The sequence below is a fragment of the Phoca vitulina genome, unplaced genomic scaffold, assembly GCF_004348235.1.
Source record: "Phoca vitulina isolate PV1807 unplaced genomic scaffold, GSC_HSeal_1.0 scaffold35, whole genome shotgun sequence".
Classification (NCBI taxonomy): domain Eukaryota; kingdom Metazoa; phylum Chordata; class Mammalia; order Carnivora; family Phocidae; genus Phoca; species Phoca vitulina.
In genome coordinates, this window is record NW_022589738.1 from 10,135,483 (window position 1) to 10,151,801 (window position 16,319).

Here is a 16,319-nt window from a genome sequence, read left to right on the forward strand (position 1 = left end):
ATTGTCATTCATTACTTTAGAGATGAAATAAAAAATGAATTTAACCAGCAGTTTTCTGAGACCCCACAGTTTACTTTATTCTGTTTTTTCCCAAAGAACCGTTCCTTTTTTTCCTTTCAGTTTTGCCTTCTGACTATGTTGGGATATGATATGCTGGCCTTTTGTCTCTCATTAAATTATATGATGTTACCTAACAGGTCTGCATTGCTGTGTTGTACTTCCCCTTGGATATGTCAAACCTGTGACATTAATTTATTCTTTGTCAGTCATGACTTCAAGAGCAAATGGGCTGGGCCTCCATGTCCAAGGTACACATATATACCACCCCCCACCCCTGCCACACACACTCTGACACGTGTGTGGAAATCAAAGAGAGTGAGTTAACAGAAAGCATTTGAAACAGTATTTTCAGGGTGTCTGGGTAGCTCAGTGGGTTAAGCATCCAACGCTTGATTTTTGTCTCTTCTCGCGATCTCAGGGTGGTGGGATTGAGCCCTACATCTGGCTCTGTGCTCAGTGGGAAGTCTGCTTGGGATTCTTTCTCTTTCCCTCTGCCCCCCTCCACTCACACTTTCTCTCTCTAAAATAAATAAATCTTTTTGGGGCACCTGGGAGGCTCAGTTGGATGAGTGACTGCCTTCGGCTCAGGTCATGATCCTGGAGTCCCGGGATTGAGTCCCACATCGGGCTCCCTGCAGGGAGGCTTCTTCTCCCTCTGACCCTCCTCCCTTTCATGCTCTCTGTCTCTCATTCTCTCTCTCTCTCAAATAAATAAATAAAATCTTTAAAAATAAATAAATAAATCTCTCTCTTTTTTAAATTTATTTTATTAGGAGAGAGAGAGTGAACGCATGCAGGGAGGGGCACAGGGAGAGAGAAACTTCAACAGACTCCTCGCTGAGTGCAGAGTCGGATGTGGGGCTTAATCTCATGACCCTGAGATCATGACCTGAGCTGAAACCAAGAGTTGGATGCTTAACCCACTGAGCCACCCAGGCGCCCCAGTTAAGTAGATAATCTTGATGAGGAAGGACAGCCTGGCAGCATAACTAGCTGCCTTGCTGACATGGCTCCTGCCTGCTGGTTTATCTGTCGTGTCTTACTCCTTTTATATCCCCCCTTATACTAACTCAGCCTTCTGAACAAAGGATGTACCTAAAACTTTCCTGGAGAAATGGTCTTGGGACTAGATACATCAATAAGGTATAAGAGCTTGGAGGTCATCTCAGCAGAAGAAGTGAAGGAGCCCAGAGTTCAGAGGGAAGGCTGCAGAGAGCCATCAGGATGTCAGACAGGATGCTGGACCTTCTTAGTGAATCCTATCAATACGAGGAGGGGCAGGAACGTTGTACCTCAGGATGGACGGAATGATTTCTACTGCTGGGTTCGTCACCAGAAAGGCCAAGTCCTTTGCTGTGAGCTTTATCCCTGGGTTTATCATGTTAAGTGTCTGAGACTGACAACGGAACCAGAGGGGGATGGGTTTTGTCCTGAATGTGAGAAGATTATGGTAGCAGAATGCGTTGAGGCTCAGAGTAAAGCCATGACAATGCTCACCATCAAACAATTATCCTACCTGCTCAAATTTGCCATTCAGAAAATGAAACAACCAGGGACAGATGCCACCCAGAAGCCTGTTCCATTGGAACAGCATCCTGACTACATGAAACACATCTTCCATTCTATGGACCTACGTACATTGGAAAAGAAGGCTAAAAAGAAAACGTATGGATGCGCAGAAGCTTTCCTGGCTGATGCAAAGTGGATTTTGCACAACTGCATCATTTATAATGGAGGAAATCACAAACTGACACAGCAAAAGTACTCATCAAAATCTGTGAGTATGAGATGAATGAAATCAATTTTGTCCAGTAAGTATCTAGCTGCTTGCCAAAAACGAGATAACTGGTTTTATGAACCTTGTAGCAATCCATCCTTTGATCCGGGCAAAACTGAAGGGGTTTCCATTCTGGCCCAGAAAAGCTCTGAGGGATAAAGATGGGTAACCTGATGCCCATTTATTTGGACAACATGACAGGGCCTGGGTTCCAATAAATAATTGCCACCTCATGTCTAAAGAAATTCCTTTTTCTGTGAAAAAGACAAAAAGCTTCTTCAACAGTGCAATGCAAAAGATGGGCCGGTGTAAGTGAAGAGCATCCACAGGAAGTTTAGGGGTCTTACTCTCCCATAGGGACATCTTACATGCCCAGTATCCAGTACCAAATGCTGCTCGACCCCAGCAACCCTGGCACCGACACCGCCCAGGTAGACAAGCAGGAAAAGGTCAAGCTCAGCTTTGACATACTGCGGCCCCCAAGATCCTGATGGGCAAGCCCATGCTGAGCAGGGGCAGGGGCCGCAGGAACTCCTTGTCACATACGCCACGCTCTCCCAAGAGTACAAATTCTTCCGTGCACACAGGCTCTGACGTGCAGCAGGATGCCAAGAAGAAGTCCCCGTGGAGCCACTTCAATGCCAGCGAGGAGTCCATGGACTTCCTGGACAAGAGCACAGTTTCACCAGCCTCAGCAAACATGGGAGAAGCAGGCACTTTATCCAGCGGGTCCAAAAACTTTCTCTCCTCAAGCGTCCATGCCAATCATGACGAAAACAGACAAAATGTCCACCACTGGAAGCATCCTGAATCTTAACCTGGAACGTTGAAGCAAGGCCGAGATGGACCCGAGGGAGCTGAGCAAGTTGGTCCAGCAACAGGTGGCGCCTGTTCTCATCTCGCCCAACTGGCAGATTCGCACCAGGTTCCAGCTAAATCTTGACAAAATGACAGAGTTGCAAAGCACAACTAGGCATAAATGAAATCTCAGATGATGTTTACACGGCTGCAGAGCACAGCAATTCAGAAGATTCCGAAAAGTCAGACAGTAGTGATAGTGAGTATATCAGTGACAATGAGCAGAAGTCTAAGAATGAGCCAGAAGATGCAGAAGACAAAGAAGGTAGTTGGATGGATGAAGAGCCATCTCCTGTCCAAAAAAAAAAAAAGCTCAAACTGGCAAACCCAGTGGAGACTAAGGAGGAACTGAAAAGCGCATGGCCAACCAGCGAGAAAGCAGATCCAGGCTCCAAGAAAAGGCAAGTCCCCAGCCTGAGAAGGACTCTTCAGAAAAAGTAAAAGCCTTACCTCCTCCCACAAAGGATAAACTGAAGGGAAAAGATGAGATAGATTCTCCAACAGTACATTTGGGCCTGGACTCTGATTCAGAGAGTGAACTTGTCCTAGGTTTAGACCATTTGGGGCAAAAGGGTCAAAAAAAATAAGAAGGAACCCAAAGAACAATCTCCCAAGCAGAATGAAAGAATCTGTAACATATTGACAAGAATATATAACCATGAAACAAAATGAAAATAAAGAAGTCTGCAAAAGATGAAGGTAGAATAGTAAGAGGTCTGGGAAAGTGTATGCACAGAAATACATACTGTTTCATCATTCAGAATTAGCAAAGTTGGGCTTTCATTTTGCCTGTGGGCTTCCTAGCAGTCTGAGCAAAAAGGGAAATACAGTCCCTTAAAAGATCTCACATTTTTCCAAAAAATAAAAAACATTCCAGCTGGAAAAAAAAAAAGAATAAGATACATTATTGAGTCTCGACAGATTCAGAGCTTGGCCAAGGATGCATAAATATGACCACTTAAATATACAATAAATGTAACTAAGTTCTGTGATGTAGGTAGAAGCAGCATCATCAGCTCTGGTGGGCTGGGCCTGGACAAAATGAGCACTGGTATCACTTATTATCATGATTAATAGACTGTGTCTTGAGATCCTGTGTATCAATTACAATGTACTGATAGTATTAAAAAAACCAAGGATCAAAGGAAGTCATTCAGACGTCTAGACAGTGAGTTACAGAAGTTAGGTTACCATTTCCCCAAGGGTGGGGGAAGTACCTAGAAGAATGTGAGTTAAAGATCATCAAAGAGAATGAATATAGTACACGAAGAAATTCATCAATTTGTCATTAAGGAGAGGAGACTGTGATATAAACATTATAAGAGAAGCACTATTATTGTCTAAATTAAATTCCCTCATTTTTTCTGGAGGCATTATGTCTGTATCAAATCTTTGTTCTGCTCTATGGCAAATTTTAAAATAAATTCTAATGAGCATTTGTGCGTTGCTTTACCTTGTACAAGTGGCTCTCTCTCACACTTTCTCATCATGTCTCACAATAATTCCGTGAGGTGGGTATGGGAAGTACTCTCACTTCACGGACAAGAAAGCTGAGTCTCAGGAAGGCCTAGTAGTAGTTAGTCCAAGTTAACAGGTCTAGTGCATAGTGAACCAAATCCTCATACCAAGTTAACCAGGTCTAGTGCATAGTGAACCAAATCCTCATACCACACTTCCTGCCCCATGGGCTGTGCTCTTCCCACACCACCACTCAAGTCCTCAAAAACTAACTGGGCAAACAGCACAAGCACACTGTTGTGTGACAGGGTTTTGATCTAGCTTCTCTGTTTAAACTTCTTGACTCTCAAACAACCCAAAAATGAATGATAGGGAATTTCTAGTATAACCTCAGAAACTATAGCCTTGAAGGAGGCCCCCTGGAATAGCATTAAGAATCCATCGGGGAAGTCTTATCAAGCCAGACATCTCTTCTCTCTCGTGAGGGTTTCAGGAGAGTAGCGCCCCTTCCTTCCTCCCCACCTTGTCCTCATCTTCCTGCTCAGCACCAATTCTGGATGCCATTGCCATCCTGGGGAATCGAGGAGGCTGACAAATGTGTTATTCTTCCCCCAAGCTGCTCATTACTTTATCAAACTTAATTTATGTAGCGAGTCTGTCTTGTGGAATGGTTCTTAGATGTATGCCTTTCCTGATATTCTCCAGGAAAGACAAAATGTAATTCACACGGTGCAAGAGATTGTTTTCATGAAGCCGCCGCATCTTCGAAGGACGACTCAAATGTGCTGCATCCTGAGAGTTAGGAGAGAACAATACAAACCAGTGACAAAGGGAACCATACAAATGTCCTTCTGGAGGCTTTCACTTATCAGTCAGTACCCACCTCCAGACACAATGCCTTTCATCACAGTAAAATGCATAATTCCCCCGTACAGCATATTGTTGGTGAGAACATTGCTCAAAGGTGTTTGGTATTGCTTACTTTTTGGTATGACATCTCCACACCGTCTTCCTCTGAGGAAAGTGTTGACGTCAGGTGATTTCTTCTAAACCAGTGCCCCGTGAAGCTGAGGCTCATTCATATGTAGGCTTTCCCGTAACCGCTCATGGTCCCACCTTCCAGCTGGCTCATCCTGAAGCCACCTGCAGTTTTCCTGAACCAATGCCTACTCGTAAGGACCTTCAGCAAACTATTTACAAACTGCGCTCACAAGGAGGCACCAAATCAAGCAGAATGATTAAGTGTGGAATGTATCTGAAGGTTGTGTGACCACAACAGGCAACATGATGAGAGCAAGGGGAAAATATCCCATGTTCCAATTCCTCGGTCATACAACCTCTCTGGCTTGTATTTTCATATGTGTAAGTCCCCATTGTATTTTATGCGTATAGAAAAGTATTTCACTTTGGACCTGGAGGCCCTCATTTCTCCCCCTCCCAGTCCCATCCTTCTCACGGCCATTCCCAGGGGCCACATGTAAACTAAGTGGGACTAGGTTATTTTAACTGCTATTTCCAAATTCATCACAGATTTCTGTGGAATTTCCCTCTGTTAGGCTCTGGTTAGTAAATGAGGTATCCTGGCTGCATCTGTTGAATCTCACTGAAGAGTGGGAACAGCTCATCACTGTTGGGTGGAAAATTGCTTATAGAAGCTAGAAAAACAGTTTAAAAGTCCAAGGATGAGACATTTTAACTTTTTTTTTTTTTTTTTTTTTTTTATGACTCATGCACTTGAATGGAATGAATAGCCTAAAAGCATGATGACTTACATAAGTAGATTGGCACTGGCTTTCCTATGACCAGGTTATCTCTCACCATAAGCTCTGTACAGCTCTAGTTTGATCACTTTGTAAGATGAACGTTCCATTAGCTAAAATCTCCAAGGGATCCACAGCAGCTTTTGTGTTTCTTTGTGGTGTGGAGGGAATGGGGAAGCTATCTCCGATAACACTAAATGCACTATTATAAGAAATAGGCAGGGTCTTGGGATGCCTGGGTGGCTCAGTAGGTTAAGTGTCTGCCTTCGGCTCAGACCATGATCCCGGAGTCCTGGGATCGAGTCCCGCATCAGGCTCCTCGCTCAGCAGGGAGCCTGCTTCTCCCTCTGCCTGCCGCTCCCCCTGCTTGTGTGCCTGCTCTCTCTCTCTCTGACAAATAAATAAATAAAATGTTAAAAAAAAAAAAAGTAAAAGAAATAGGCAGGGGTGCCTGGCTGGCTTGGTGGGAGGAGCATGTGACTCTTGATCCCAGGGATGAGTTCTAGCCCCATGTTGGGTGTAGAGATTACTTAACTAAATAAATATTAAAAAATTGAAAAAAGAAATAGGCATTTGATAATTGTTTATTAATTTGTCTTTATTTTACTGAGGTTTCAGGGAGACCCTCTTTCCCTCCATCTGCTCCCCTCATCTTCCTTTTCAAAATTGTGTAGTAATGTTTTTATTTTCATTTTTTTTTTAAAGATTTTTATTTATTTTTTTGACAGAGAGGGACAGTGAGAGAGGGAACACAAGCAGGGGGAGTGGGAGAGGGAGAAGCAGGCTTCCCTGCCGAGCAAGGAACCCGATGTGGGGCTCGATCCCAGGACCCCGGGATTATGACCCGAGCCGAAGGCAGACGCCAAACGGCTGAGCCACCCAGGCGCCCCAATTTTTTCATTTTTAAAAAGATTTATTCATTTATTTTAGACAGAGAGTGTGCGTGTTTGCAGGGGGTAGGGGCAGAGGGCGAGAATCTTCAAGCAGACTCCCCTCTGAGCACAGACCAGCCACAGGGCTGCATCTCAGGACCCATGAGCTCATGACCTGAGCCAAAAGCAAGAGTAGGATGCTCAACCGACTGAGCCACCCAGGCGCCCCTTTTGTTTTCATTTTTAAAACACACAAAAACATTGTGTTTGATATCATTTTCGTGTCATCATTTCTACAATCATACAACATTTTGAAATTATAAAGCATATATTTCTTGTCTCATGATATGAATCCACATGTGGCTCCTGTGAAATATTATCTGCTACAATTAAACTGTACTTAGCAAATGCCCATGTTTATATTTTACCCCAAAGGTTACTACTAGCTCTTGACCCTCACTTCAGGGTCATTTGTCAATGTTGCAGGGTGAAACTCTTTATAAAAAAAATTGCAAAAGTGCTCATGTGTTTGATTTCCTGTTGGTGGAATTACATAAAATATGCACTCTCCACTTCATTATCTTTCTGAAGTCTGTAATATTTTGGTTTTCAAATTACATATGACCCAAAGGGCTTCATGTAAGAGATTGTGGGGTCTTATACACAGACAGATGCATGTGTGTATACTTTATAGGACAGAAGGTTAAGCATTTCTAGGTGAAATAAACAGGTCTCTTTTTTGATATCTTAGGTCTTTTGATTTGTTTATTTTCCTTTTGACTTAACTGTGGGTTGTAGTATGCTGTGTTTCTAGACATATTCGAATGAATAATCTCCTTATCAAGGAGCTTCTTCATGCCAAGTCAACAAAACTTTTTTGGAAAAACCACATAAGAATGGAAAGACCAGGGCGCCTGGGTGGCTCAGTTGGTTAAGCGACTGCCTTCGGCTCAGGTCATGATCCTGGAGTCCCTGGATCGAGTCCCGCATCGGGCTCCCTGCTCGGCAGGGGGCCTGCTTCTCCCTCTGACCCTCTCCCCTCTCATGTGCTCTCTCTCTCTCATTCTCTCTGTCTCAAATAAATAAATAAAAATCTTTAAAAAAAAAAAAAAAGAATGGAAAGACCAACTAGTCCACATTTGGACTGTTGCACAATGCTCTCATCTCCAACACTTACAGAACTGCATTTCCAAAGTTACCTATTATGCCCGCATTGCCAAATCCAATGGCCATTATTCAATCCCAGTCTTTCCTCTTAGTATTTGACCTGGTTGATCACATCCTTCTTGAAACTTTATTTGGCAACCAGGACACCACACAATCCTGTTTTATTCCACTAGTTCATTTTGTTGCTGTTTCTATCTCCTTTGTTGGAATAACATTCTCTTAATCTGTAAATGTTGGAATGCCTCGAAGTTCACATCTCTAGATCAGTTCTTTTTCTGTGTTTATTCCTTATGTAGTCTAATTCCCAGGTCCCTAACTTTAAATCCTCATCCATATCTACAAACCCCCAAATATGCATATCTCCCTTAAACCTCTCTACTGATACCAACTTCCTCTACTTTGAGTTTTATTAGGCATCTCGAATTTACCATGTCTAGAAATTGAACTTCTGATTGCCCTTCTCTCCAAATCTAATCCATTCCCCAGTGTTCTCCCTCTCAGTATGTTTAATTTACTAACAATGCCCAACCAGCTCTTTGAGGGAGCGCTCGATTCACCGCAAAATGCACATAAGCAAATCATTGTACTTTTAACTTTGTAAATGTTCAGTCTTCATTTTGAGTCCCAATTCAGCATGAAGGCAAAAAATTGAACTCAGTCATCACCATTATAAAATTGTCTTAGTCAAATCAAATTTAAACTCAGGTGGTTAAGGACTTTTGCATATCCCTCTTTCTCATAGGGTGGCCAATACGTTCAAGGGCTCATGTAGAATAATGACATTTTAGAAAACCCCTGAAACTGGATTGTCAGCAGATCTTCATGCAGATGTCCTCTGATAGGCGCTTGACTCCCCTTTGGTCCCTGGCAGCTCTATATATTGGCACCCGGGTCCCAGTTTTGTCGACACGTTCAGGATCTGTAAGTCCCTCCATCCACTCTGTGTCCTGTTTCTCTGAGGCGCGAGGCCCTTTACCGTCTCTCAGCCCCTCCGTGCCACCTTATTGGGAGATAGGGCAAAGCTAGGGAAACTTGCAGATACTGTTTGATGGGAAAGATTCTGGGTGTGGTAGGCTGTCTCAGGGCTGATCTCCTGTGCTGCCATTTCTCCTCTGTGTGCTATTTTCCAAACCATTCTTTGAAACACACACACACACACACACACACACACACACACACACAGAATCTCTCCCCTGAGAAGTAAGAGGAGAAATTTCAGACCCCCTCTAAGAGATTCACACCATCTAACAATTCTGTACCCTTCTCTGACTCTTTCTTACTCTGGCTGAATTAACATTATCTTAATCTCCAGGTTAGGGAAATTTGTATATTCATGCATTCTATTTATTTGTAAATACATATTATAAACTATTTCAGGCATTTAAAATATAGGCTCTCCAGCTTGGTTGTGAAGCTATCCAGCTAGATATAAAGCACTCTAGATTGCCTTGAAGCCATCTGTACCAGTTTGAATAAGTTAGCAACAAACAATACCCAAATCTCAGTAGCTCAAAACAACAAAAGTTTATTTCTCTTTCACACCAAATGTTCTATATGGATTGGCAGGGATGGTGTTTCAGGGAGGTTATTCAGGACTCCACACCGATGGAGGCTTCATCTCGACATATGGGCTATTGTACCTTATGCAGAAAAATCAGTTTTCTTTCTTCCTTCCCATCCTTATACTTCTTGTCTCTGCATTTCCTAGAGTTGCAAATATAGTATTAAAATGTAGCAGTGCTGGTGGACATGGTTTCCTATTCCTCACTTCATATGCGATGGTCTGAGCCAGTCACCATTAAGTGTAAATTTTTGTTGTGGTTGATGATATTTTGGATAACTTTCTCCTTCTTTCTCTAAACTATTGTTTAAACCTAAAATGTATTTCTTGATTATTTTAGAGATTTGTTTTTAATACCCAACACCAGGGGCGCCTGGGTGACTCAGGTGGTTAAGCGTCTTACTTTTGATTTCGGCTTGGGTTATAATCTCGGGTCGTGAGATGGAGCGCTGTGTTCGAGCTCTGTGCTGAGCATAGAGTGTGCTTGAGATTCTTTCTCCCTCTCCCTCTGCCCCTCCCCCCACTTGCTCTCTCAATCAATGAATCAGTCTTTTTAAAAAACACCCAACATCAAATTGATGGTACTTGAAAGGGAGCAGAATATGTAACCCCAAAAATATGCCACTTGGGCGTATGAATTATTTTGAACTGAAGGTAATCAGAACCCAGCGGACAAGAAACAACTCACTGAATTTCCCTTACTGACCTAGAAAAGTTTAGACAGGGGGCCTGGCTCAGAGAGAGAGTTATTACCAGAGAGAACTTTTATCTGAATGACCCATCCATATGGTAGGTATAGGGGCCACGGGCAGGCTGCCCCAAAATGGGCCACTTTGGCATCAAGATTATTTTGAGTTAAAAGTCATCAAAACCCAGCAGATATAGGAAAAGCTCTCTGCCTCCCTCTCAACTACCAAAATTTGCATGGACAAGGAGAGCCTGTACCCGGAAGAGAGCTATTAACAGAGACTCCTCTGTTCTTAAGACCCTTATCTACCTAACAGGGCAATCTTTGTTATTCAAACATCCCCTTTCACCTTCTTGCTGATGGTCTTTCTCCCCTTTGTATCCTCAGACCCTATCCCTCTCCTTAGCTTAAGCTTTGTGTTGCCTCACCGTCTCTGGAATTTCCATGTTTATGTGGAGTCCCCATACCAAGGCCTATTAAATTTGATTTTCTCCTGTGAATCTGTCTGATGTCAATATGATTCTGAGTGCAGCTAGAAGGAGCATAGGGCAGAGGAAGGTCTTCTTCCCCGACGCAGGACAAATACCTAATTACCAAACATGTGTTCCTCTTACTATCCTATGAATTACCCTCCCCTTTGAAGCGCCTATTCCATCCCTTGGCTCAGGATGGCATGTAAGCCTCAGCTGCCCGATTGGCCATGGATCTCATATTTTTATGGAGCTCCCCTATGTATGAAATTAAATTTGCCTTTCTTCTGTTAATTTATCTTATGTCAATTTAACTATTAGACCAGCCACAGGAACCTCAATGGGTAAAAGAAAATTTTTCTTCCCCTATGTAGTAAAACAGTTTTAATCTTTGCCTCAGCATTTTGCTATATGTTGCTATTCCTCTGGGGTAAGAAACACAAAATGCCTCAACCTCCTAGTCTTGTTTTAATGGGGAAGGATCGTGTGGTTCAAATAAAAAGAATGGCCAGAAATGGCAGAAAAATCAGTTATTATCCCAAGATTTTATCACCCAACATGGCACTTTATGGGATTAGTTTTTTTTTATTCAAAATGGCATTGCTAGCATTCATTCTTGTTGCCTACGGCTGCTTTTCAGTTATTTATATGTTCTATTTATCCGTTCTGCTGCCAGTAGTCGTTTTCAGTTTTTTATGACTAAGGGTTTCTATGAACATTCCTGTACATATCTTGTGATGGTAGTGGTGATGGTGGAGGTGGAGGAACTGAGCCATCAGGTGACCTAACTCAACTGTGGCTTTCTTTTAGGTGTATGACTAGCAGGGAAATTGCTGGCCTATATGGTATATGAATGTTCATCTTTGCAAGATATTGGCAGCTGCTTTCCAAAGTGCTAGTAGTAATCAGTACTTCTTCTAGCAATGTCTGAGCGATCACAGTAATCCAGATCTTCTCTGATACTTAGTATTATCACATTTCGTACTTTCACCAATAAAATGGTTGCAAAATGGCATGTCATTCTGGTATTGACTTGCATTGCCTTGCTCACTAATGCAGCTGACCACTTCGTCACAAGTTTTCCTCTCTAGATGCTTCTTCCTCAGTGAAATACCTGTTCATGTCTTTATATCGTCTATTAGATTATTTGCCCTTTAAAAAAAAAAAAAGTTTTATTTATTTAAATAATCTCTACTCCCAGCATGGGGCTTGAATTCATAACCCCAAGATCAAGAGTTGTGTACTCTTCTGACTGAGTCACCCAGGCGCCCCTGCCCTTTTTTTCAAAGAAGAAAAATTGGGAGGCCTGGGTGGCTCAGTGGGTTAAGCACCTGCCTTCGGCTCAGGTCATGATTCCAGGGTCCTGGGATTGAGCCCTGCATCGGGCTCCCTGCTCAGCGGGGAGTCTGCTTCTCATTCTCCCTCTACCATTCCCCCAGCTTGTGCTCTCGCTCTCTCTCTTTCTCTGTCAAATAAATAAATAAAATCTTAAAAAAAAAAAATGAAATTGAAAAAGTTGAGGACTCTTCAAAAAAGGAAGACATCTGTTAAGGTCAAGCAGAAAGATCTGGGGGCACCTGGGTGGCTCAGTCGTTAAGCACCTGCCTTCTGCTCAGGTCATGATCCCAGGGTCCTGGGATCAAGCCCCGCATCGGGCTCCCTGGTCAGCGGGGAGCCTGCTTCTCCCTTTCCCACTCCCCCTGCTTGTGTTCCCTCTCTTACTGTCTCTCTCTCTGTCAAATAAATAAATAAAATCTTAAAAAAGAAATCTCGATTTCAAAGAATAAATAGTCCCTTTAGCTTCAGTAGCTGTTAGTCAAGTGATGCTAAGCTGACCTGTGGCTTAAAGATTAATTCCATACTAATTTAGATTGAGGTTTTTTTTTGTTTTTCAAAGAATTTACTCTCAACTTTTAGTTCCTGAGTCCAAATCTGAAACCTTTGCTTGATGTTAAGAGGACAGAGTGGCTGGAAAGTTATTTTGCTACTGAGGTAGAGAGGCCAAGGCTGGGCAAAACTGGGAGATAGGCTCCATGCTAGATGCTACCAGTCAATCTCCATTTCTGGGTTTCTCATTCCTTCTGTTATCACCTTCAGGAAACTTAATAAAGGACAATTGACACAGATGTGGACAAAGTTAAGAAAAATATGAAGGTGAGTTGTTTGTTAAATATCCTAATAGGGATCTGCTTGAAGGTTTGACTCCAGAATTATCTAACAGAAATATCATGATCTCTGGTTTGCTTCTTCTTTGGTTTATTTTGCTTGATTTATATACATCCTGCCTCAGAATTTTACTGTGAAGTTTTCAATTTCCATTATTACAAGTCAGAGAGAGAATGTAGATGAAAATAAGTCCTCAGTGAATAAGTAAATCTGATTTCTAAAATTTTCCTCTGAACAAAGTGTCATGCTGCTCTTATAAAAATTAAATATAACACACATGGTTATGGAGGAGTTTGAGTCTCAGTAGAAGTCTAAAATAGTGGGTGTATATGTTTGAAGAAAGCAAATAAGCAAATATCCAACAGAAGGGAAAAGATGGATATAAAACACAGAAGTAGATTTTATGTTACTATTTCATCTTTTTGAATTCTGCAAATTTAGTAATATCCAGTGGACAAAAGGAGGATAGAAAAGAAACTGGAATCTCAGAAGGAAATAAAATAACTTCCAGCCAAAGATGATAAAATCAGTATTTATCAAGCAAACAAGATCATAAAAACTTAAATGGTTTCCTTTCCTACTCAATCAGAAAAGGGTGTATTGATATTTGCTTTAGGTAGTAGAAGAAAAATAAAGTTGAAATTGTGGGAGGGAGAATCCTTGATTTTTCATCAGCTAATGGGGTATTTCTTTTTTTATTAATTAAATTAATAATATTAATATTAATAATAGTATTAATATTTTATTTATTTATTAGAGAGAGCATGTGAGGCAGGGAGCAGAGGGAGAGGGACAAGGAGAGCATGGAGCCTGAGGCCAGGCTTGACATGGGTGGGGCTCAAAAGGGCAGGGCTCGATCTCAGGACCCTGAGATCATGACCTGAGCCAAAGTCAGCCACTTAATCTTCTGAGCCATCCAGATGCCCCAGCTAATGGGATATTTCTTTTTATTTTTTTTTTTAAGATTTTATTTATTTATTTGAGAGAGAGACAATGAGAGAGAGAGCACATGACAGGGGGAGGGTCAGAGGGAGAAGCAGGCTCCCTGCCGAGCAGGGAGCCCGATGCGGGACTCGATCCCGGGACTCCACGATCATGACCTGAGCCGAAGGCAGTCGCTTAACCAACTGAGCCACCCAGGCACCCCTAATGGGATATTTCTTTTTTTTATAATTTTTTTTAATGTTTTATTTATTTATTCATGAGAGTCAGAGAGAGAGAGAGAGAGGCAGAGGCAGAGGGAGAAGCAGGCTCCCTGCCTAAGCCCAATGCGGGACTCTATCCCAGGACCCTGGGATCATGACCTGAGCCGAAGGCAGACGCTTAACCATCTGAGCCACCCAGGCGCCCCTAATGGGATATTTCTAAGAACAAGAGAGGGCAAGTCAGGGCAATAGAGTATATATAGGTTATAGATATATAGAAAGATTTTTAGATAGATAAATCTATAAATAGTTACAGATGTGTGTGAATTTTTGATTTATAATAAATATATATTTGGTCTTTGTCCAGTTTCTGGCATAGGGCTCCTAAAACCCTTGGAATTTTCTTTTTCTTTTTTTTTTTAAGATTTTATTTATTTACTTGTCAGAGAGAGAGAGCACAAGCAGGGGGAGCGGCAGGCAGAGGGAGAAGCAGGCTCCCCGATGAGCAAGGAGCCCGATGTGTGACTCGACCCCAGGACCCTGGGGTCATGACCTGAGCTGAAGGCAGATGCTCAACCAACTGAGCCACCCAGGCATCCCAACCCTTGGAATTTTCTAAGTGATGAGAGCAATAAAAATGTTTTTTGTTATTTAAAACAAGGCCCCTTTCAACCATACCTGAGTTTATGTTAATGAGGTGACTTTTGGAAGCATCTAAGGATGGGGGCTGGTTGCCAGGGGAACCAACCACCTGATTAGAGGGTTGGACCTTTTAGTCCTACCCTCTGATTTCCTGGGAGGGGAGAGGGACTGGAGATTGAATCAGTCACCAGTGGCCAATAATTTAACCACTCTTGCTTATGTAATGAAGCCTCCATAAAATCCCAAAGGACGGGGTTCAGGGAGCTTCTGGGTTAGTGAACATATTGAGATTTGGGGAGAGTCGTGCTCCTGGAAAGGGCATAGAGGCTTTGGCCCTTTCCTCATACTTTGCCCTGTGCATCTCTTCCATCTGGATATTCCTGAGGTATATCTTTTTATAATGAACTGGGAATCTAGTAAGTACAGTTGACCCTTGAACAACATGGGTTTAAACTGTGTGGGTCCGGGCCGCCTGGGTGGCTCAGTCAGTTGAGTGTCTGCCCTTGGCTCAGGTCATGATCCCAGAGTCCTGGGATCAAGCCCAACATCGGGCTCCCTGCTTAATGGGGAGTCTGCTTCTCCCTCTCCCTCTGCTCCTGCCCCTTGCTGTGCTCTCTCTCTCCCTCTCTCAAATAAATAAATAAAATCTTAAAAAAAAAACCCTGTGTGGGACCACTTACATGAAGATTTTTTTTGATACATACAGTACAGTACTGTAGATGTCTTTTCTCTTCCTTATGATTTTCCTAATAACATTTTATTTTCTCTAGCTTACTTTATTAGAACAAGACAATATGTAACACATATAACATACAGAATATGTGTTAATGAAGTGTTTATGTTATTGGTAAGGCTTCCAGTCAGCAGTAGGCTATTAATAATAAGGTTTTGGGGAGTCAAAAGTTATGTGGGGATTTTCAACTGTGTGGAGGGTCAGTGCCCCTAACCCCTGCATTATTCAAGGGTCAACTGTAAAATATTTCTAAGTTCTGTGAGTTGCTCTAGCAAATTAATCCAACCCAAGATGGGGGTCATTGGAACTTCTAACCTATATCTAGTTGATCTGAAACGTAAGTGATAACCTGGGTTTATGATTGGCATCTGAAGTTAAGGTGGAGGCAACCATGTAGGACAGCCCTTAACCTGTGGAATCTGATGCTATCTCCTGATAGTGTCAAAATTAAGTTGAATTGTAGGACACCCAGCTGATGTTAGAATTAATTGCTTGTTGGTATAGAGGGAATTCACCCCCCACATTGTAGTTGGGCAAGCAGAACCCAAATAGCTTGTTTGAAAAATGTGAGAAAATGGAAAATTATACTGGTACATGTACAAAACCAACTGGTAGATGTACAAAAAAATAAATTTGGTAAGCAACTGGTAGATGTACAAAACCAACTGGTAGATAAACAAAAAAATAAATTTGGTAATCATCATGATCAAAATTAATCCAGGCAAGAATCATCAACAAACTCTAAAACTAGTGAGTGAAAATCTACAGTGCAATAAGGTAGTGACATCATTTGAAAGAATCTTCCTCAAAAGAGGAAGAAAAGTATAACTGTAATGGAGAACCCTGGAAGGTAACACTTTAACCAAGGGATCAAAAGTAAATTACCAGTCATAAGCTTCTGATACAATGCACCAAAAAAAGACACATATCACTACTGTAATCTTCCTGAAAAAAAATGCATA

The 16,319-nt window shown here is 42.1% G+C and overlaps 1 pseudogene; it reads left to right on the forward strand.

The window, feature by feature from the left end:
• Positions 1-1,174: 1,174 nt before the first annotated feature.
• LOC116646009 lies at positions 1,175-3,367 on the forward strand (annotated as a pseudogene).
• The last annotated feature ends 12,952 nt before the right edge of the window (positions 3,368-16,319 follow it).